The sequence below is a fragment of the Schistocerca piceifrons genome, chromosome 4 (genome assembly GCF_021461385.2).
Source record: "Schistocerca piceifrons isolate TAMUIC-IGC-003096 chromosome 4, iqSchPice1.1, whole genome shotgun sequence".
NCBI lineage: Eukaryota > Metazoa > Arthropoda > Insecta > Orthoptera > Acrididae > Schistocerca > Schistocerca piceifrons.
The window spans coordinates 685,595,174-685,604,346 of NC_060141.1; the positions used below are offsets into that span (position 1 = coordinate 685,595,174).

At 43.5% G+C, this 9,173-nt stretch overlaps 1 pseudogene; it reads left to right on the forward strand.

Moving 5' to 3' along the window:
- The first annotated feature begins 824 nt into the window (after window positions 1-824).
- LOC124796740 lies at window positions 825-942 on the forward strand (annotated as a pseudogene).
- The last annotated feature ends 8,231 nt before the right edge of the window (window positions 943-9,173 follow it).

Genomic DNA, 9,173 nt, shown 5'->3' on the forward strand with positions numbered 1-9,173 from the left:
ACCCGCACATAGAGCTAACGTTACGCAACAGTTTCTTCGTGATAACAACTTTGAAGTGATTCCTCATGCTCACTACTCACCTGACCTGGCCCCTAGTGACTTTTGGCTTTTTCCAACAATGAAAGACACTCTCCGTGGCCGCACATTCACCAGCCGTGCTGCTATTGCCTCAGCGATTTTCCAGTGGTCAAAACAGACTCCTAAAGAAGCCTTCGCCGCTGCCACGGAATCATGGCGTCAGCGTTGTGAAAAATGTGTACGTCTGCAGGGCGATTACGTCGAGAAGTAACGCGAGTTTCATCGATTTCGGGTGAGTAGTTAATTAAAAAAAAAATCGGAGGCCTTAGAACTTGAATGCACCTCGTATTGCTACTACGACCACCACCACTACTATTACTCCTACTACTACTGCTACTACCACTAATACAACACAATACTGCTGTCATGCGGGGCTGGCGACATGCCGTGGCACAGAAACCTGTTTTTATGTATGACATATAGGCTTCCCTGATAAGCAGCTGATATAACAGCCTGATACTCTTCCCACACAACGTGACTGTAACGCACACCAACCTATACACCAAAGTCTTTAAAAACAAGTTTTTTCCCTGTCTTCGCTCCTATTTTAGCTAAGAGGTTATAAACCACATAGTGCTCATACTTCTTTTCTGTGCCAAATTTAGTTGAATTCGATCTTGACGTTTGACATACATCAGGAACACATTTAATACTGTGTCAGAGCTAGCCAATACAGGTAGATGCAAAAGAAAATTATTTCTGTACAGAGGCAAGGAGGGTTTAGAGCAATGCAGACGATTCATATAGTCGACGGCCTTGCCACAGTGGTAACACTGGTTCCCGTCAGAACACCGGAGTTAAACACTGTCGGGCTGGGATAGCACTTGGATGGGTGACCATCCGGTCTGCCGAGCGCTGTTGGCAAGCGGGGTGCACTCATCCCTTGTGAAGCAAACTGAGGAGATACTTGGTTGAGAAGCAGCGGCTCCGGTCTCGTAAACTGAGATACTGCCGGGAGAGGGGTGTGGTGACCACATGCCCCTCCATATCCGCATCTAGTGACACCTGTTGCATGAGGATGACATGGTGACCGGTCGGTACCGTTGGGCCTTCCAAGGCTTATTCGGACGGAGTTAAGTTTTATAAGGTTCATATTAGTTCTCATGTCTGAGTTCCTGTGCTTCACGATTACTCTGCTTTTACCTCACTTCTTTCAGGCGTCAACTGATGTGATAATAGTCCTCACCTTTTCTCTATCTTCTGCTAATACTTTTACCTCTAAGACTTTCATATTATCCCCATTTATTCAACATCGGAACGCAGTTGTGTACAAATTGTGTAGTAACTGCACAGAATACTATAAGAGAACGATTACAGTTATTCATAGAGATTGTTTGTAATTTAGTTTCAATAAGGTCAAGTAAGCGAAAGCAACTTCGTCGTGTAAAAGTCACTACATCATTTACAGGAACTTCATAAGAATTTTATATAACAAAATATGCATTGCAGTGCACCTACTGGGAGTTGCGTTGTACAGAATAAAAGATATGTGCCACAAGGAAGTAATTAATATTTAAAAATCTGAGATTCAAAACTTAAAAGTTTTCAGTTCCATTGGACGCCTGCAGAAAATTAAACCTCTGGTTTCCTATGCTGAATTCTTAGCAATACTTAACGCAACACGATCTGCAGTTTCCATCATGTATTGCCATCTTCAAGTGATAAATACTTAGTGATTTGAAGAAAATAAAAGCATTTGTCCGACAACGTGTCACATAATCTGAAACTCAGCAGTAAACAACGCGTTTTATAGTTGTGTTCTTCGATGTCGGTAAGTGTAAGTTACTGAGTATGGAAATATGCTGTTAGCGAAAGTGATATCAGAAGATGAGTGGGCACGTGCTGCATTTCTGTAGTGATGCTAATGTAATTCGTCCTTTTCTATAGATCTTCTGTATATACTGACATTTCATAGTGACCGTAGAGTACGAAATAAAGTACTCTGAAGACAACACTCACGACCCACCCTTACACCTTTACAGCTATGTAGAAGTATTAATTATTAACTAATAAAGTTGGACGAATAATTATAATGTTCTTTTATTTTAATTTATTCCGCTGAAGTAACGATCGCATTTGAATCATCGAATATGATTACTATTTCATTTCGCGAAAATGAATAATTTGTTCTGCCCATGATCTCATTCTTCGAAGCCCTAATGAGACTCTCCATTTCCCACTGAACCCAAATTACTCACATTCCCTTTTTTACCTGAAACTGAAGTGGGGATGTGGGAAGGAGAGGGACGGAGATTGTTGTTATTCTGTATTGCACTCTGAAGATCACACACTGGACTATCCTGTATTTTATCCCCGTAACGTTCCGCATATCAAAGAGAGTATTCCAGTTATAGAAGTATATTATGTATGGGCGACAAATCAGTTCAAGTTTCCACTGCTAGCTGGCGCTATTGTTGCGGCACTGCAGTCACTGGCAGTGGTGGGAAATTTGAAAATCTAAGACGGAGGATAACGGGAAATTCAAAAGTTCCAGATGCCACCGATGGGAAATGCAAAATGGCTGGAACGTAGAAATTCAAAATAGCAGGAAATCAAAAAAGCTTAAATAACTAAAACTAGTAAAAAAATATTGCACAACTACCCCAGAAATTCTATGTAACACCTCGCCCTCCCCCCTTTGCAGCCTTACAGCCACCGTCTTGGCATGGACAAAAGTATGACTCTGTTTTTGCCGTACTGAAAAGTTTTTACTGTGTAATATTTGTGCCATGGACTTAACCTTTAGCAGCCCTAGTATCTGTACAAAGTTCGATTTTTGTAACATAGGTGGTATAAGGCACGACGGACTGCCAGCTTAATTATTTCCCACATGGTGGCTGCCTGCATCATAATGTTAATTAAATACCTATGATATCTGCAAAAAACGTTAACAATACAAAGTAATGTAATATTTATGTGACATGTCACAAAGTTATCTTTCAAACACAAAATACATAACAACGTATCATTCAGATTGGTCCCTAAAATAGGATTGCGAACTCTCAGTTTAAGGGTCGCAATTCTATATTCATGCTTTGACCCATGTGATTAAAAGTAACACGAGAAACAGGTAAGTAGACTTCATGTTAACGCCCAAATGTGCTAATGTAGTAATATTAACCTTACGAAGTCTTTAAGAACAGAAAACATGACATGGATAAATTGCTGCACTAAACGCACAAGCAGTGAAATATCTAGGCAGTCTGCAACGCTGCCGCCTAGAGGAAGAATGTAATTAACTCTATTTTGGTCGATTTTATGTGTAAGGAACAATGAAGACTCACATGAAATATCTCCACATCTAAATGGCTCTATGAGTCACCTCAAGTGCTACTGTTTTATTTTTACGTAGGAAATATGTAAACGATGTTGTGAATTCATGGTTCGTAGAACAAAAAGACAAATTTTTCAGCTATGATTCACCTTAAGAAGCACCATTTCGGGGGGGACGAAGATAATGCATCACGTTCTGGAGTAAAAAACGTAATCTACGTTTCTAACAGCCTAACACTGTTTCGTATTTGCGTTTTAACTAGAGGCTCTATCGTTTATGTACAAAATGGACTTCTTAGGACTGCTGCAATATTTAAAGACCGGATTTGTGGTGCCAAAGTTCTCTCAAATATTTACAGATTGTATTTCCCATAATCAATTACAAAATAACTCAAAAGTGTAATCCCAATACAATGTGTACATAAAAGCTGTTTTTCTGTTTCTTTTTAATTTCCTACCATCTTCCGTATTTGAATTTCCTACAATCCTCCATCTTGGGTTTTTAAATTTCCCGCCACCACCAGCTATTACAGCACGGTGGCAGCAGCGAGGAGTACAGGTGGAAACTTGAACTATGTGTTGGATAGTCAATACGTATGCTACTGGTTATTACTGTAAAACCCTTTGTCAAAATCTTTAGTAAACTTGGGTGTGACTTCTTCTATGATATGTGGTAGGTTCACTATTGCTGTCACGTCTCTGCACTTCTCCGAACCCAAAATTTATTGTACATCATTCCCGCTTCTTCACTAAACATATCATGTGAAGGAATTCAGCAAAAATAAGAAGCTCCCTAATGCATATCCGTACAGTTACAAAGGACAAGAAACGTTTACGGTAATATTAAAGTCTGCATGGTGTTGACGGCGTAATTGAGATGAAAACTAAATGTGCGACGTGCTGGAACACAGTTCCCGTACTGGGCCGTACACAAGCTGTGCCCGCGTGCACGTCGAACGGAAGTCCAGCTTGTTTACCGGCAACGAGTCCGGCTGGACGTTTCAGGTCGGCGCTGGCTGCACGCTGCACGCCGTTCCGGCCCCGCAATAAACGTGAGTCTAAATTAACACCGGCAGCTCCGGCGGGCGCGTAGCGCGAAATTTCATATTTTACTGCTAATGCGTTCTGGATAGTATTTGTCTTCGTTATTTCCGCCGTGGGAAGTCGCATTGTTCGCCCCAGTGTGTACTTGTCCACCCCTCTCGCAGGCCGCATTAATAACGCCCAATATGCTATTCCATTACATCAGATAATGGCAGGACTTTGTTCCGCGGACGTGCCTGCTCACGGTTTTGGGGTTTCGCGAATTACGTTTTATATTTTCGCTCCCCGTCCTCGCGGTGCGTACCCTGCTTCCCTGCTCTCTCTCCCCACGCCCGTTCCAACTCGTCCTGTCCAGCCCCTAGGCTGTCGCCCACCGCAGCACTCGTGGTCTGCAACGTACCATCAGAAGGCCTACGCGTACTGTATACACATCTATATATAAAAAAAGGAAGATAGAGGGTAGGGAGGGGGGGAGGAGCGCAGCAGGAAATGGAAGTGGTGCGGGCAGCGGTGGCGGCGGCGTTCCCAGCCAGCGATACCTGACCGGACTGCCGGATGGAGTCTTCCGGGGCGGCGACTGCGGCCAGGCGGCGGAAACGAGCGTGATGAGGGTCGGCCCACGCGAAATCAGCGGCGCGACTCTTGTGGCGAAATAAACAGGACGGGTCGTGGACGTGCCGTGGCCTGCAAGAGTCTCTGGCGCGGCCCACTGCAAGCTGAGACCGCTGCGAAGCACCTCGCCTTTCCAGCAGGCCTGGCTCCGCAAAATATTCGCATTACTAAGTGGTAAACATTATATGCTGTACTGATAGCAAATAATAAGAATAATTTGCGAAGGTTACATCTGGGAGTATGCGTGCGGAACGATTTGAAGTGGAATGATCATATAAAATTAATTGTTGGTAAGGCGGGTACCAGGTTGAGATTCATTGGGAGAGTGCTTAGAAAATGTAGTCCATCAACAAAGGAGGTGGCTTACAAAACACTCGTTCGACCTATACTTGAGTATTGCTCATCAGTGTGGGATCCGTACCAGATCGGTTTGACGGAGGAGATAGAGAAGATCCAAAGAAGAGCGGCGCGTTTCGTCACAGGGTTATTTGGTAACCGTGATAGCGTTACGGAGATGTTTAATAAACTCAAGTGGCAGACTCTGCAAGAGAGGCGCTCTGCATCGCGGTGTAGCTTGCTGTCCAGGTTTCGAGAGGGTGCGTTTCTGGATGAGGTATCGAATATATTGCTTCCCCCTACTTATACCTCCCGAGGAGATCACGAATGTAAAATTAGAGAGATTAGAGCGCGCACGGAGGCTTTCAGACAGTCGTTCTTCCCGCGAACCATACGCGACTGGAACAGAAAGGAAGGTAATGACAGTGGCAGGTAAAGTGCCCTCCGCCACACACCGTTGGGTGGCTTGCGGAGTATAAATGTAGATGTAGATGTAGATGTAGATGTAGTTCAATAAAACAGCTAGCGATATAATACGGAAATCCATTTACAAAAATGAAAATTAGATGTGCGAGGAAGGATCGGAAAGTAATCACAAATTTATTCCCTACTGATATTGCAGCTGGAGTGCTGAAATTCCAATACGATATAGTTTGAAGTTTGCGCTACAGAGGGTATTTCTTTTCGTGAGCACCTCTAGCGAAAGAAGCCTGACCTACGAAACAAACATGGCGCAAATGTTACCGTCGTGAACTTGAGGAGAACATCTACATCTCATCTACATCTACATACATACTCCGCAATCCACCATACGGTGCGTGGCGGAGGGTACCACGTACCACAATGAGCATCTTCTCTCCCTGTTCCACTCCCAAACAGAACGGGGAAAAATGACTGCCTATATACCTCTCTACGAGCCCTAATCTCTCTTATCTTATCTTTGTGGTCTTTCTGCGAAATATGAGTTGGTGGCAGTAAAATTGTACTGCAGTCAGACTCAAATGCTCGTTCTCTAAATTTCCTCAGTAGCGCTTCACGAAACGAACGCCTCCTTTCCTGCAGAGACTCCCACCCAAGTTCCTGAAGCATATCCGTAACATTCGCGTGATGATCAAACCTACCAGTAACAAATCTAGCAGCCAGCCTCTGAATTGCTTCTATGTCCTCCCTCAATCCGACCTGATAGGGATCCCAAACGCTCGAGTTGTACCCAAGAATAGGTCGTATTAGTGTTTTATAAGCGGTCTCCTTTACAGATGAACCACATCTTCCCAAAATTCTACCAATGAAGCGAAGACGACAATCCATCTTCCCCACAAATGCCATTACATGCTTGTCCCACTTCATATCGCTCTGCAGTGTTACTACCAAATATTTAACCGACGTGACTGTGTCAAGCGCTACACTACTAATGGAGTATTCAAACATAACGGCATTCTTTTTTCCTGTTCATCTGCATTAATTTACATTTATCTATATTTAGAGTTATCTGCCATTCTTTACACCAATCACAAATCCTGTCCAAGTCATCTTGTATCCTCCTACGATTACTCAACGACGACACCTTCCCGTTCACCACAGCATCATCAGCAAACAGCCGCACATTGCTATCTACCCTATCCAAAAGATCATCTATGGGTATAGAAAACAACAGCGGACCTACCACACTTCCCTGGGCACTCCAGATGATACCCTCACCTCCGATGAGCACTCACCATCGAGGACAACGTACTGTGTTCAATCAATTAAGAAGTGTTCGAGCCACTCACATATTTGGGAACCAATCCCATATGCTCCTACCTTAGTTAGGAGTCTGCAGTGGGGTACCGAGTCAAACGCTTTCCGGAAGTCAAGGAATTTGGCATCCGTGTGATACCCTTCATCCATGGTTCGCAAGATATCATGTGAAAAAAGGGCGAGTTGCGTTTCGCAGGAGCGATGCTTTCTAAAGCCGTGCTGATGCATGGACAGCAACTTCTCTGTCTCAAGGTAATTCATTATATTCGAACTGAAAATATGTTCGAGAATCCTGAACAAACCGATGTTAAGGATATTGGTCTGTAATTTTGAGGATCCGTCCTTCTACCCTTCTTATACACAGGCGTCACCTGCGCTTTTTTCCAGTCGCTCGGGACTTTACGTTGGGCAAGAGATTCGCGATAAATGCAAAGGATGGTTCGATATCTGTGCGAAAAAGGCATTACCCTACGAAATTCACAGGGACACGAGTGGCGTGTGTGAAGACGACTGTATGGAGCGCAGCATTATCTCCAGGTAGTGTGCATTCTTCCAGGAAGGTCGTGTGAACCTTGGCGATTAGTCAAGCTCCGGGCGGTGGTGATAGCTGCGAGCCCGCAGAATGTAGGAGCCATTGAGGCAGTAATTTTCAACGACTGTTGTGTGCACTGCGCACCTTATCACAGCGATTCAATATTTCGTATGGTGCGGAGAACAATACTGTTCATGGCTCGTTGAAGTGGGTGCCCACATGTTGCTGCTCCTGTTCGTGAGAAGATCGCCAAATTTGAGTGGGAGTTGCTCCGGTGTGACCATAAAGTTCGGTACTTGCACTGTCAGACATTCATCCCAGTTGGCCAAAGCTTTGCTACAGATGGAGAAGTCAGCAGTCCGCCGATGGTTATACCTCAACCAAACTGACTTCTCCGAAGGAGCGGCTGTAACGCATGTTAATTCAGTGACATTTGGTGGAACTGAATGTTCCAATTATACGGGCAATAAAGCAGAAAATTAAATCATTCCTTAATTTTGTACTATATTGTAGCTTAGATCGTTTGGTATTTTCTTCTGAGATTTATTGTTTATAATTTAAAGTTCGTTTGTTCTGTTGTACATTTTCCTTGCAGAACATTTATCTGTACGAGTTACGAACTGTAGAGAATTCGAGACCGATAACGCCTCAGTCTCTGCCTTCAGCTTTATCCGGTTATCAAAAACCGTGCAGGTATGTAAATGAGACTTCTGTAGTGCACTCTATAATCTGTTCTGCAATTTGGGGTAGAAGAGGGGCAAATGATACGTAATGACTATCTCGAAGAGAGAATCTTGCTCGAACAGGATCGTGACACTGAAGGGTCCTATAAAAAACGAGCTTTCATTGTCAATGTGGAGTTGTGGACCATATCTTCAGATCGGGTACCAAATCAAACGAAGTGTCCGTAGCATTAAATCGCGAAATCCATCCCCTTCGATGGACCTGAGGCTTCGAGTTGTTACGGGAAACTCAATAAAACTTGATTCCAACGTCATTGTTATTAATGGTCAGTTGCATCTCCATGAGCCTGAGGGCTCCCTAAGCTGATGTAGCTGTTTACTATAGAACAGGTCTCTTTCACAGGAGAAATAACACGAAATGGAAACGAGATATGACAGATTTCAGAATCACCCATGATGATGCATACACGTTGTGGTCTTTCGATAATGTTGAATGGTAAGTTTGTGGTGGGTAGATGTGCTGTCGGCTTTAGACAGATCATCGCCCTCTGAGAAAAAGTATAGCATGAGTGATACCAAAAAATGATAGTGCGTTGTACTATGACAATGTTAATTGACGTAGTTCGGTGTACTTAATCAAGAGCAAACCTCGAGTTAACATTGGTCTTACGGGTTTCTAAACTGGTCCTAAATTACTCAGTAAATTAATTGCCTCAGGACCTGTTGCCTTATTTATCACTAGATTCTGTTTGCAGATCAGCTTTCCATAATGTGCAGAGAGAAAACTGGTAATTGATCATGATTTTGAGATCTGTCAATCCCCTGCGTCAACAGAAAGTGAATTATTTCTGTCTCATACAACTACATTAAATGAATAT